General features: G+C 32.5%; 1 long non-coding RNA gene across 1 annotated transcript; it reads left to right on the top strand.

Annotated features, from left to right (window-relative positions):
* The first annotated feature begins 5,986 nt into the window (after positions 1 to 5,986).
* LOC114167632 lies at positions 5,987 to 9,352 on the top strand. Its single transcript, XR_003600282.1, has 3 exons — positions 5,987 to 6,297; positions 6,852 to 6,957; positions 9,205 to 9,352. It is a non-coding gene; the product is annotated as an uncharacterized LOC114167632 (long non-coding RNA).
* Positions 9,353 to 14,021: the final 4,669 nt, after the last annotated feature.

Here is a 14,021-nt window from a genome sequence, read left to right as displayed (position 1 = left end):
TTGCTCAGCAACCATAATGGCTCACTCAGCAAATAAATCACTAGAACTCACAAAGGTGCATTCCTCCAAAGCGAGTGTATTCTCGCTCAGTGACTACAAAGTCATTTTGCTCGTGAACTTTGGATTCACTCAATGAGTACAACCTCACTTAGTAGATACAAAGTCAGTAAGCTCTTTGAATGTGGATTCACTCAGCAAGTGTATTCTCACTCATCGAGCTTGCATAATTCTGCAAAATTTAATTTTGCATGATTATGTTATCCCAGTCTAGTTTAAGCATTCCAATAGCCATTACAGATGCCAAAACATACATATTTCAATTTCACAACATTCATCAATATAATTTATCACATTTGAATACTAATCATACAACATTTTAGAATCTCATATTACAACCCAAATCATGTAAATTTGAGTATTTAACCTCATTTCAATAGGTAAAACTCATCACACAACTCAATCATGCCTAAAAATCACAGTACAATCATGTAATTGTTGACATGTGAAGCCTAGGTGGTGTGTCTCATAAAGATTTGATGAAGCTTTTTGAACTACTTGGAGCCATTACCTTGGAATAATGCCTACATTGATGAAGATAAGGAGATTTGATGGGATTAATGTTGATCAAGTCTTGAACGTGTGCCCTTCACATGGATTAATCATTAGGAGAGAGTATTTGATGTTTGTAATTCACATGGTAGACCTTGTAGCATTAATTTGATGTAATTGGTCTTTGTTGTGTTTTTTAATCTATTGAAATGTTTTTCAACATGTTAAAATGAGTCTTTTAATCTGTTGAATGATTTTTCAATAGGTTAAAAGGTTGGCTGCAGTAGTCTTAAACTATGACTTATTCAATCAGTTGATTTATTTTTTAATTGACTGATTTCACTTAAGTCAAATGAAATCAACTGATTGATTTGGAAATCAACTTGTTGAATTTTGTAACAATTTGACTATAAGTGCTGTGATTTTCGAAAGAGAGGAAACTTGATCATTTTTTAGCACGAAACTGTTATGGAAACCTTGGAAATCTCTTTCTTTCGTGATCATTCAGACTGCAAATGTTGAAGATTGATCTTGGATCAATTCTTGAAGCTTTTGGCTTATGTTTAAAGCTTAGAGAAGGTGGTTTGTGGTAGGTAGGATTGTGCTACCATTGAGGTTTAATCTTTCTCAAGCCTTGTGTGTGCCTAGTGGTTTTCTAGGTCTGCAAGAGGGTTCTTGTTGTGCTCTTGTGATTCTTGTGTAATTCAAGAGTCTTTGGTGTGTGTTTTGCTTATTTTGAAAGTGTAAGAGTGTAGGCTTTGTAAATCTTTTGAAATAGTGCAAGGTCAGACTCAGGTTGCCTTGAAAAACTAGATGTAGCTCAGGTTTGAGTGAACCAGTATAAAAATCTTGTGCTCCAATCTTTTCTCTAACCCTTCTCTCTTGCATAATCATTTAAAGTTTAAATAACTTGAGTTTAAATCATCTTTTTCATATTCTTGAGTGTTTTGATGGCATCTGCAACATAGAATGTGTTTGCATAATCAATTAGAACTGTCATGATTGTTCTTTTGCATTGTTTTTGCTTAAAATCTTAAATCTACATTTCTGCATTTTTCCTAGTATTTCAGTCGATTGTTTTTCTGTTTCAATTGGTTGATTATACCAGTACATAATCTGTTTAGTAAAATCAATCGATTAACTCTATTTTTGACCGATTGAAAGTATATTATCCAGTAATTTTTGCATCCTAACTTTGTGATCGAATTGATTCAATTAAAAGTGGTTTTTAGCTTTTAAAGATAACCTAAATTTTTAACTAGCCAATTCAACCACCCCCTTCTTGGCATTTCAACCATTTCAAAACTAACAGTAATTAATAATTCAAACATGTCTATAACTTAAAAAGACTGCAATTAGCTTCCCTTACCTACTATCCAACTTAGATAACTCTATAAACACCAAACACCTCTACCTATATAAGATGCTTTATCTACACATAGAAACATCTCTAGAACGATTAGGACCTACCAGTATGATCATTGATCAATAGAGACTCATACAAATGATATAAACGACACATGCAACCAAAAGAAAGACTGCATGCAAGGGCACAAGAGATTGGACTGAGAAAAGAGGAAGAAAACTAACTTAGACAAACAGAGAAACTGATTGATCCAAATTGAAGAGTTCGCCAAGAGGATCAATCCTACTGTCTCAGTTCTTAATCAGACGACCAAAGAGGAAGAACTCTTAGTTAGAGAACACTAGAAATGTGATTTCTAGAGCGATGATATGTTTAATGAAAGCTAGTTGATAAAATTTAAAAATATTTTTAAAAATATATAAAAGTAAAACAAATATTCAAATTAAAATATATTTTAAATGTTTGTTTACTTCAATTTTTTAAATTCTAATGAATCTCTTTTTTATACACAAGTAAAAATTAGGTTTCATCATGCATTTGGTCCCTATTTTTGTAGTGAAATCTCAATTTGGTCCCTCTATTCTTTTTCATCTCAATTTGGTCCATATTTTAGAAATTTAATCTCAATGTAGTCATTTTCGTTAGTGGTACAGTAACAACGTTAAATGGGGTGCCACGTGTTAGTTTCTTGATTTTTTGATTTTTATAAAAAAAAAAATAAAAAAAAATTTCACGTGTCAAGCTGTCATCGTGCCACAGGGCAGTGACAGAGTGATATGGCAGTGACAATGACAGGTGTCAGTATTGTGCCAGGTGTCATTTACTCAGTCTCAATTTGGTCCCTATATTCTAATTTTTGTCTCAATTTAGTCCCTATTTTTGTAAAAATAGTGCAATTTCGTCCCTCTCCAAATTGAAACAAAAATTAATTTTTATATAAATCTTATACAAATATTTTTCTTAAATTTGATATTTTTATTCAAATTGATATTTTTATTATATATTTTTAACATAGCTAACTTTATTTAATTTTGTGTTTCATATTCAACTCTACTTAAAATTATTTTCTAATTTTAAATTTATATGTTGTTTATTGTTACATGAACTAGTTAATTTATGAATTTTTTTCTATTAACATTATTTTCTATTAACAACTTTAAAATAATTTTAAATAAAGTTCAACGTAAAATATTAATTAAATGAACTTAATTTTGTTAAAAATATTTACTTGAAATATCAATTTTTGATAGAAATATTTGTGTGCATTTATATAAAAATTGGGACTGAATTGAGATAAAAATTAAAATAAAGAGACCAAATTAAGAAAGTGGAAATGACATAAGTGACACGTGTCATTGTCACTGCCACATCACTCTGTCACTGTCGCGTGACACGATGATAGTTTAACACGTGGCAAAATATTTTTTTTTTAAATTCAAAAAATCAAAAATAAAAAAAAATCAAAAAATCGAGGAATTGACACGTGGTACCTCATTTAACGCTGTTACTGTACCATTAATGGAAAGGACTACATTGAGATTAAATTTCCAAAATAGGGACCAAATTGAGATGAAAAAAAAAATAGAGGGACCAAATTGAGATTTCGCTACGAAAATAGGAACCAAAGGAAGGATTAAACCTATAAATAATAATACATCACTTGATCAAAATGATGCAAAGAACAAATAATAAACATAATAATAAAATTTTGACATAGATCTTGTATCTTTTGAACTCCAATATATATTGGATGGTGATAAAAAAATTCATGACAATTACATTAAATTTTTATATTGTAGTGAAAAAATTACAGTATGATTGATAATGAGTTAGAAAATAAAAAATAATTAGATAAAATATATCGAAATAGTATTCTACATAAACAACAAATAAAAATATTAAACAATTAACGAATGTGTGTCTTAGAAACAATTTGAGAGACTATTAAAAGAAATCGTACAAAGGAAACCAAATGTATAATTAAGGGTATACCTTAGAGATTTAAGAAAACTATTCAAATATCAACATATATACTCAATGGTTGAGAAATAACAAAAATTGTTTTAGCGAAACAAAAGAGTTCTTCAAATGAAACAAAAAATAATAATAATAACTAAATATTTTTTTATATTACCTAGTAAATGAAAAATTTATGCTATTAAATACTTAAATTGAGAGTGTTAAACCTTCTCATGTGTATGAAAAATATACAATAAATAAAAATATTAAAAAATAATATAAATATTCAAATGTGAGACATAAAATTTTTTTAATTGACATACATCATTTTAACATAATTACATAAATGTTATGATAAGATGAAAAATTGATTGGAGATGCGAATGAATTTCATGACAAACCAAATAATTAGAAAAAATAAAAAATACAAAGTATATATATATATATATATATATATATATATATATATATATAGGGTTACTTAATTAATTTTTAATATTTAAACGAGGACGGAGATATGACGAGAATATGTACATTCTCATACCCAATTAAAAAAGTTGGAGATTCTCCACACCTAGTGAATGCAGGGTTGAGGTTGAGGTACCTTATGGTTCCTGCCACATTAGTTGGCACTCTAGTCGTTGAGGTACCTTGTGGTTGCTGCCGCATCGACTGATTGTTGTGTTCGACCTTTACTTCGAGCCTCCCTCTCAATGCTTTTGCCTCTTTGCACTGTTGGTTTGCTTTGTAGGGTTTATTTAATTGATTGAGAGTTAGGGTTCCACTGAACCACTGAGTACACGATTGATTTGAGAGTTGAATTGGTTTTAAAGAAATTGATTTTTCGTATTGATCTTCGAGGGTTGAATTGGAGGGCTTTATTTTGGATACATAATTAGTTGGATGAAAGGATGTCAATGATAGGGAGATGTTTGTTGGAATTCAGGGAAGAAAGATGGGTCTGAATGAAACTTTCGTTGTTAGTATTCCCATGTCAAAGAATAAGAAGAAAACATTTTTTTCGAGGCTTAGAATCAGAATGCAAGATCTGGTTGGTTGAATTGATGAGAAATTCTAAAGAAGATGATATATTTTTTACTTCTTTTACTGTGTCGCATTTGATAGGTATTTATGATTTTTTTTTATAAATTCAATGGTTGCATAAACTGGTTGACAAGAAATATTGAATGCTTTAACATATAATCTTATCCAATTGGTGGGTGGTTTTTGTTTGGTACATATGGAGCACTTTACCTTTTTAACGTTTTAGGATTGTCTTATTTAAATGAAGTTAACCTGCAAAAAGTTGCAAGGTTATAAATCATAATAAATTTTTCAACGGAAATAGTAAAATTATATGTACACTTATCAAATGGCGTAATAATATAGTAAAAAGAAAACATTTTATATGATTTTAGATATAAACATGCAAACTAAAAACTGCAGAAGGCAACTATTCAACCTTAACACTTAAACCTATGTATGCTAGAATTCTAAGTATTGTTATGTTATTTAACTTTTCTCTGATGCATGATTCAATAAGTAAATTGCGCCCTTTTCTGTAATGTTTATTGTTGGAGATGGTTCATGTCCCTTCATTCAATGTGATATTCAATCACTACTAGAAAAAAAAAGTTATTTAGTCACCGAAATAATACATTCACAAATTGTAACTAAAATAGTCACTGATTTCAATCAATCTCAATTAACCATCGAAAAAATGACTGAATTGTTTGTTAGTAAAATTAGTTTGTATAGTGACTGAAAATATTAACAGCAAATATTCAGTCGCTAAATTGGTAACTACGAGAAGTAAAATCAATCGTTTGATTTAGTTACTGAATTAGCTATGGAATGAAATGGTTTTGTAGCAATCAAATTTATTTCAGTGGCTATATGGTGACTAAAAAGCTTTCGGTGACAAATTAGCAATTGAACGAGTTTTGGTGGCTAAATTAAAACACTCAAACTTAAACACTCAGACACTCGACGAAAAAAAAAAAAGAAATAAAAACTCCCCTCTTTACGAAAACTAAAAAACACTCAAATTCAAAAACTAGAAAAAATATTTAAGATTTCATTTCCCTCCTATCAAACACGAAAACTTAAAAAACACTAACATTTCATTTCCTTTCATTTCCTTCCTTTGAAAACGTAAGAGCTGAAAATGCACAGACTTAGGTAAGTGTTTTGTCACCATTAGCGCGTTCACCGCCAACATGGTCGCCTCACCGAGGTTGCTTGCTGGAAATCAGAACTACTTCTTCGTAGTTGCTTATTCACCGCCATCTCATCGTCGTTGAACTCTTTTTCCAGGCAACTTTTCATTCCCTCTTTGTGATCACCTTCCTCACCTCTTCGAGGTAGTTCTTTACTGTCTTGCTCGTCGTCGTTGGCACACTTCTCGTCATGGTTGGGCTAAGGTAAGAATAGCACTCTACTTGGTTGTAATCATCGTCGGTCTTTACAATAGCTTAGGTATTAGCTTTTGCTTGGTTAAATTGGTTAGATTTGATTTTGTATTTCACTTTTGCTTCGTTACTTTCCTTATTTGTGTCTATAGTCTAGGGTTATTTTGTTTGGATTTGAATTTTATTGTTTGATTCCACCAATTTTCCTTTGTGTCTATAATGTAGGCTTAATTTTACTAAATCTGCCTATATCTTGAAATAAAGTGATATAGACATAGAAAGAAATTTATAATTTATGTTATTTGCAAGTGCTACAAATGCTCATTTCTGGCTTTAAGAATTAGAGGGTGCCCCTGATTAGAAATATACGAAATTGTGATTACTTGTCCTATATCAAACCCCAACACAACAGAGTTTGGATGTGATCACTTGAGTAAAAAAAAGTGTTCTGTAACCACGAGGCTTGAATTTGATTCTCAGTTTTTCATGTCTATAGTGTTTGATGGTTTTACTGGTTTGTTATGTTACTTGTACTCTTTCTTTGTGGAAATGTTTGGGAGTTACAGAAAGCTCGCTCTGCCACTTCAAAGTCTTTTTCTTCTCAAATCGCTTCCTCTCACAATTGTGCTACTCTTCTCCTTCCATTTTTTGATAAATGAAGGGACCAATATGGTATGTTTCAATCTCTTAACATATTAATTCTTCTTTACTCAAATTCAGAACCTTCAATGAAACCTATCAATATTAGAAATTCAAATTGTTGGGGTACTAGCTGAAATAAACAACTTATAGGTGTGACTTAGATATATAGGAATATATATTTTCACTAGTAATTGCATCAATTTTAAGGAGTATGAGTATATGACATCTAATATTGCCCTTGTATAAACATATTAATGTTATGTTAATGATAATTTGCACCTACTATCAGTATTGTGTTATTTAGATCACAAGTACATAGTGCATGATTTATCACCTTCACCTTGTGGACTAATATGTACGTAATGATTGTAACATCCTAGATGACTATTACTAATTTAAATAAAATGAAATTACAAATAATAATAAGATTTCAATTAATGAAACATCTTTCTCAAAATGTGGAAAAGTTTAAATCTTTATTAAACGTGCTAAAATCAAAATCAATAACTTCAAGGCTTATCTAGTACAAAATACAAGGTCCAATCATAAATACAAGGCTTATCTTTACATCACAACACCACCACCTGAAACATCATTTGCTCCCGTGTAACAAGTTACACAATCATCGCCAAACACAATCAGATAGGGAGAGCTCAATCTAGTCAAATATGCAAAAAGAATTATAAAACTCTTCACCTAAAGCATAAGAATTTATCCCAAAACCTCTTTTGAGAACCTTTCATTATGCACAAGAAATCATGGCCTTCCACCATGTTTATACATCTTCTACACACTTTGACAATGACCTTAAGATGACACATGCTACCACGAGCCACCACTCATAGTCCAACCTCTACGAGCCTTCCACTCGTAGACCAACACGCGTGGAAATATCACGTTACGAACCACCATATGTAACAACCAAGTGGAACTACCCAATATGAACAACCATCTATATTCTCACACAAGATTCGGAACAACACCGGCCTACCACCCGTGAGTGACAATCAAGTGGAGCTAGCCAATACGAGCCACCCTCGTATGCTCCCACAGGATTTCCAATCATCACTGGCCACCACCCGTGATCACCATGTGTTTCCAATCCATTATGAGCCATCACTCGTAAATGGGTCTTAACATGTCTTACACACAAAGGTATCATCCAAAGCTATGTAATCCTCGCATCATGTTCCCAATTCAGCCCCTGCCTCTACGAAATTAGCTGAAAACAGAAGGGGGTGTAAAGCTGAAAACAGGGCGTGCAATTAGCTCTAGAAATGTCTTTTTTTAGAAATAGATATTCCAATTGGAAAAGAAGGGTGTAAACATGAGGATTGGGGGTGCAATTAGTACCTGAACTATTTCTCTCCAAAATTCCTATTTTGGGATTTAATTTATGAATTAAAATATTCATTATTTACACTCTTAAGGACCTAAATTTGTTGCATTATTAAACTTAAGAATATCCAATAATGTAATATGCAACTAAATACAATTTTTAAGCGCAAAAATAATTTTAAATTCCCAAAATTTAATTATTGAATGTGAGTCAAGGTTCGGCTCATCATACCTTCCAGGCGGTTTAGAGGTGGGCAATGCCTAGCGGTACGTGTCCCCCGCCAGACGACTTTTACTGCAACAGTATTGGTGTTGTTGATTCTGTAGGCGTGATCTATGAGGCTTTTGGTCCTTGAGTTGTGGCTCGGAACGTATCCCTTGAGTTGTGGCTCGGGATAGGGGTTAAACACGTGGTATTCTTTGAGTTGTGGCTCAGAATAGCATCTCTTGAGTTGTGGCTTGGGATAGCGGATGAACACGAGGAACCCTTGAGTTGTGGCTCGAGTTGGTGAGTGTTGCCGGTGTTAGTGTGTTGGTTGTGGCCAGTACGGATGGGTTCAAATAGATTTCCCTCCTCAGTAGTTGGCTGACGAGTTTGGTAGTCTTGGAACGTTGCGAACTATGTTCGCATTTGGGAACTCTACCTGGCGTTACGGTGTATGATCCGTAGCAATGGTTTCACGCACGTGCTCTATCGGTTGTGGCTGATAGGTATGGCAGTAAGTCACCTCGAAGTAATAACTAAAAGATGTAGAACACGAATAACCTGGTTGTGGCCAGGTGGTATGAATTAAAAGGGATGGAATTCATTTGGGATGGATGTGTTGCCTATATATAAATGTGTTATATACGTGTAGGCCATTTTATATGCTTTATCTGTTAAGCTCACCCTATCTGCTTGTGATTGACGATGATCGTGTACGCGGTACACGTGAGCAGATGATGATGCAGGTGGTTCTAGTGGAGCTTAGCTGCGGAGAGGGGATAGCTCGGGAATCTTTTATTTTATTTTTTTATGGTTTTGAGATAAGTTGTAAACCTATACGGGTGTTTGCTTTATAACATTCTGGTTTTGAGAATTTATGGATTTGAGTACTCTTTGTTTATTTAATAAAGTTTAAATTTCCCGCGTTTTGGGAAATGAAGTATTATTAAATGCGACATGTTAATTTATTTTTTTTATTTTATTAAAATCCATAATAGCCTGAAGGGATGTTACAAGTTCAGCCGTCAATTTTGTCATTGGTATAGCCACAGATTTAACCACCCATTTAGTCATCAATTTAGCCATTGATAATATTTTAATTAAATTAAAAAAAATGTATCTATTTGCGACTAAATTAGCAACTAAAAACTATTTCATTAAATTAAAATTTGTTCCTCTTAGTGACGACATTAACGACTGAAATTTTGGTTGTTAAATTGGTCTCCAATATTTCAAAGTGGCCAAATTTTTAGTGACTGATTAGTGATAACAATTTTGAAATTGATGGCTAACTATTTTGCTACTAGGATTTTCGTCACTATTTATTTTCGGTGGCTAATTTAGTGGCTAAGGGTGTTTGCGACTGATTTTACCTATTTAGCGACAAATTTCATTGATGAGTCATTATTTTCATCCATTCCACCCGCCTTTGTGTACTCGTTTGCTAGTTGTTTAGTGCTTAATTGTCTTTTGTTAGTTCATTTTCCTTAATTGAGCTTCATTGGGCCACTGTTCCGAATTTGGGTTAATTTCACATTATTTGGCCTAATTTTCGTTTTTAATTATTTTTAGGTATTTTGTTGAAGCAATTTTTGAGCTTGGACATTTATCTTAAGGTCAAGAGAGAGTTGTCACATGATTTCCACATCATTGCCACATCTGTGCCACATTAGTCAGCTCGTCCACGTCATTGGGCCAGACCCGTAGTGACATTTTTGAAATTATGAATGGTAGAATGACATTTTTGTAATTATGTAAATATGTGGTGATGTGACCACGTATATGAGGGTTGAGTTTTTCATTTCTAGCCACCATCATCTTCTCCACTCTCCATTTTTAGGTTTTTAAAGCTTGGAAGGTGACCCATGGAGGCACATGTTGATTTTTCATGTTTTGCACTCATTTTTCACGTGTTAGGAGTTATGGACAACACCTATTCTTGAAATTTTCGTTTTCTCCAGCTTAGGTAACATTTATATTGAAGTATTTATTGTTTTTCTTGGCTGTTTTCATTCTTGCCCCTTTCTCTCCTTGCACATTTTCGTTTCCTGCACCATTTTAGGTTTTCTGCACCAATTTGTATTCATTTGAATGGTTGAAGCACAATTTCTGTTGAACCCTAATTCGAAATCTATCATGGACAACTAATTTTTGTTTCCAATGATTCCTTCACGAAATTGAAATGAAACCATGAGATTGTTGGTCGTTTTTGGATTGTGTTCGGATTTAACTCTATTCCAGGTTGCATTCTCATGATAAGATACGTTTTTTATGCATGCTTAATCTCAAATTCGTGTTTTGTGCACAATAATGGCTCCTATTCATTCTTAATGTTTATAGGTTTTATCACAGCTTGCTTCAATCTATGGGTGTTAATTGCCTGAAATTTGTTGTGCTTAATGACATAATGAATCCATGATAATTTTCACTTAGTTAATTACTTAGGGTTCATGAGAGCAAATTCGAATAGAACAATTAATTTGGTAATCTGTGATTGGTGGACTTTCAAATGAATCAAGGAATCATTGCGTTTTTATATAATTGTTAAATTTCTCTGCAATTTTGTGAATTAAATTTTGTGTGAATCCATCAAAACCCCTCCTTTAGCCTCTGTTCGTTTGCGCGGTTTGTACTGTTACCGTATATTAGGGACGACGGATTTAAAAATAAGTTGCGTTCCCATTCAGTGATTTGTGCAGAAAAGAGAAGATGGATTCATGAAATTTTTACCAAAATCCATCTTCTCAACAATAGAAAGATTTGAATAGATTTTAACGATTTTACTTTCATACCCTTTATATATATATATATATATATATATATATATATATATATATATATATATATATATATATATAAAATTATTAATCATAATATACTATAAATAATTTGTTTTCTATTATTATTTTATTATATATAATAATAATTAAACATATTTATAAATAATTAACAATACATATTATAATTAATAATATATATATATATATATATATTAATATCATATTTATTAATATATATATATATATATATATATATTTAATTATTAATATAATACATGCATAATAATAATATTTATTATTAATTATATATAGATATATATAGTAATTAAAATATTATTAAAATTTTATATAATTTTAATATTTTTTTAATTCGTATTAATTAATTATAATTATTTTTATAACATTAAATTACAAAATCATTCTCTTTTTTTACACAAGGGTATTATGGTAACTTAATAAATATATCTATTTTAACATATAATTTTATCTATCACATCAATCAAATCTTTCACTAACTTTCATAAAAATTATCTCCAAATCCACTTACTTTATCCTCTAAATCCACTCAAAAAAACACAAATATTCATCCACCTAAATCTACACAAATCCATCTTCACATTCTCCCCCATATCCATCTACACAAAGGAACACACCCTTAGTGTTGTGTTTAATTCTAAAAATTAAGCAGTGGACGAAAATATTGGTCGTTGGGAGACGACTTAGTTCCACTTTCACATACTACATTTAATTTGTTTTATTTTATCGGGTACGACCTCAATCATTCATCGGTGGCTAAATTTCTTTTTTCTGGTAGTGAATTACCAAATGATTTTTTTTTCAACTTTTGTACTTTTCTTCTCGTTAAGGCTATGATCGTAAAACCCTATTTTTCTGCCCTAAAATTTAAAGGGCCTAGTCCCATCTGTTGGGCCTAAGGGTTGGCCCATAGGGTGTCCAAGACCCTAAACTGCCTTAACCATCTCATTCCACTCATTTTTTCAGAAAAGCAACTTCTTCCCCCTTCTTAGAGCTGCATCCACCTTCTGGTAGGGTTTGGACTTTGGCTCTCTTCACGTTAGCTCAACCATTTTTCTACCCGCCTCTTGAATCTGGCCCTAGAGCTACTGTACTCCGTTGTTTGGTGTCAAAGTCTTTTGTTAGCTCACTCCAGGTAAGGGAAGCTAGAACTCCTTTTTCTTTGAAATACAATGTACTTATTTTCATTCTGGAATGAGTATGTTTGATTGATGTGGCACTACTTTTTTTTCTAAACTGCACACTTTTCGTAAAATGAAGGTTCCTACTTCGTTAACCGTTGGATCGAGCTGAAATTTTAACAACTGATACTTAACACATAATTCTTGACTTTGACCAATCAGATCTTGAATCGGAGCTCTTTAGTGAGAGCAGTTTCTATCGCAAGGTCACTGTAATTTGGTTGTTGACAACACTACACAATTTTCGTAAAATGAAGGTTCCTACTTCGTTAACCGTTGGATCGAGCTGATATTTTAACAGTTGATCCTTAACACATAGTTCCTGACTTTGACTGGTCCGATCTTGAATCAGAGTTTTGTAGTGAGAGCAGTTTTTATCGCAAGATCACTATAGTTTTGTTGTTGGCAGCATTGACCTTTGTTGCTTGTTTGGTGCATAACTTTCCTTATGGTTATTCAATTAAGTTGGTTCTTGTTTCATGTGGTTCATGATTCAATCATATTTAAATTGAATGTAAATACAAAATTTTTGGAGCTTTACCCAAGCTGCAGTTTTATTTCTAAAATCTCAAATCGTGTGCATAATGTGTTGTTAAGTTGAATTGGAAAAAAAGTTATAAGAATTAGTTATTTTCCAAGTGAGAAATATGTTGTATGATTTTAATATGTGTCTTTAAATGATTGTGTGAGAATATAGTAGATTCCATGAGGAAAATCTTATTTGATTTAATTAGTAGTGTCTTCATTAGTCAGGACGTAATTCCATGAATCTCTAGGTGAGATCTCATGGTGTTGCCTCATTGGTCAGGACATAATTCCACGATGGTTACATGGTGGTACCTCATTGGTCAAGACGTAATTCCATGACCCCTGATAATGGGAGCTCATGGTGGTGCCTCACTCTTAGGACGTAATTCCACGAAGTTTGTGGTGGTGCCTCATTATATAATTTAGTAAGGAATCAAGGTAAGGATTGCATCCTGACACTCTAAAGAGTCAGTTAGTCTCACGTAGAGCGTACTGACTCAAGTGGTGAGAGTAGTAGGAGGCCTGAGACACTTTAAGGCTAACCTTGTGAGTGGTAGGATGAGACCTTTTGACAATTAGCTTGGTAAAGCAGTAGAGGCCACCACAAGTGCAAGCATCCGGTGAATCTGACTAATTATATGTATCTGGATAAGTCGTGTCTTGAGTCTTAGTGTATTGTTTGCGAGTCATCACAAGATTGGTTGATGTATGTATCTTTAACTATGAAAATGTATGAATTTTATGATAAAACATTTTTCTACGCTAGCTTACCCTTTCTGCTTGTTTGTATGTTCTGTGTATGGTTTTCTCTTTTTGTGATGATCATCAATTTATTGATGTGATTAGATGCGAGAACTCCTCGTGGTCAACAGGGTAATGGAGATTCCACTGCCTAGTTCATCTTGGATCAGATTCTGCTTGTCTGAGTTTTCTCTAGGGTTGTAGCCCATGTATTTGTCTGCCTCTTGGGCAATTATTTTAAATATTGTTGACTCTTGAACTCTATTTTGTATTGGCATCGTGGTG

Source organism: Vigna unguiculata, chromosome 10 (assembly GCF_004118075.2).
Source record: "Vigna unguiculata cultivar IT97K-499-35 chromosome 10, ASM411807v1, whole genome shotgun sequence".
NCBI lineage: Eukaryota > Viridiplantae > Streptophyta > Magnoliopsida > Fabales > Fabaceae > Vigna > Vigna unguiculata.
Note: the sequence above shows the minus strand (reverse complement) of the source record. Positions and strands in the feature narration are given on the sequence as shown.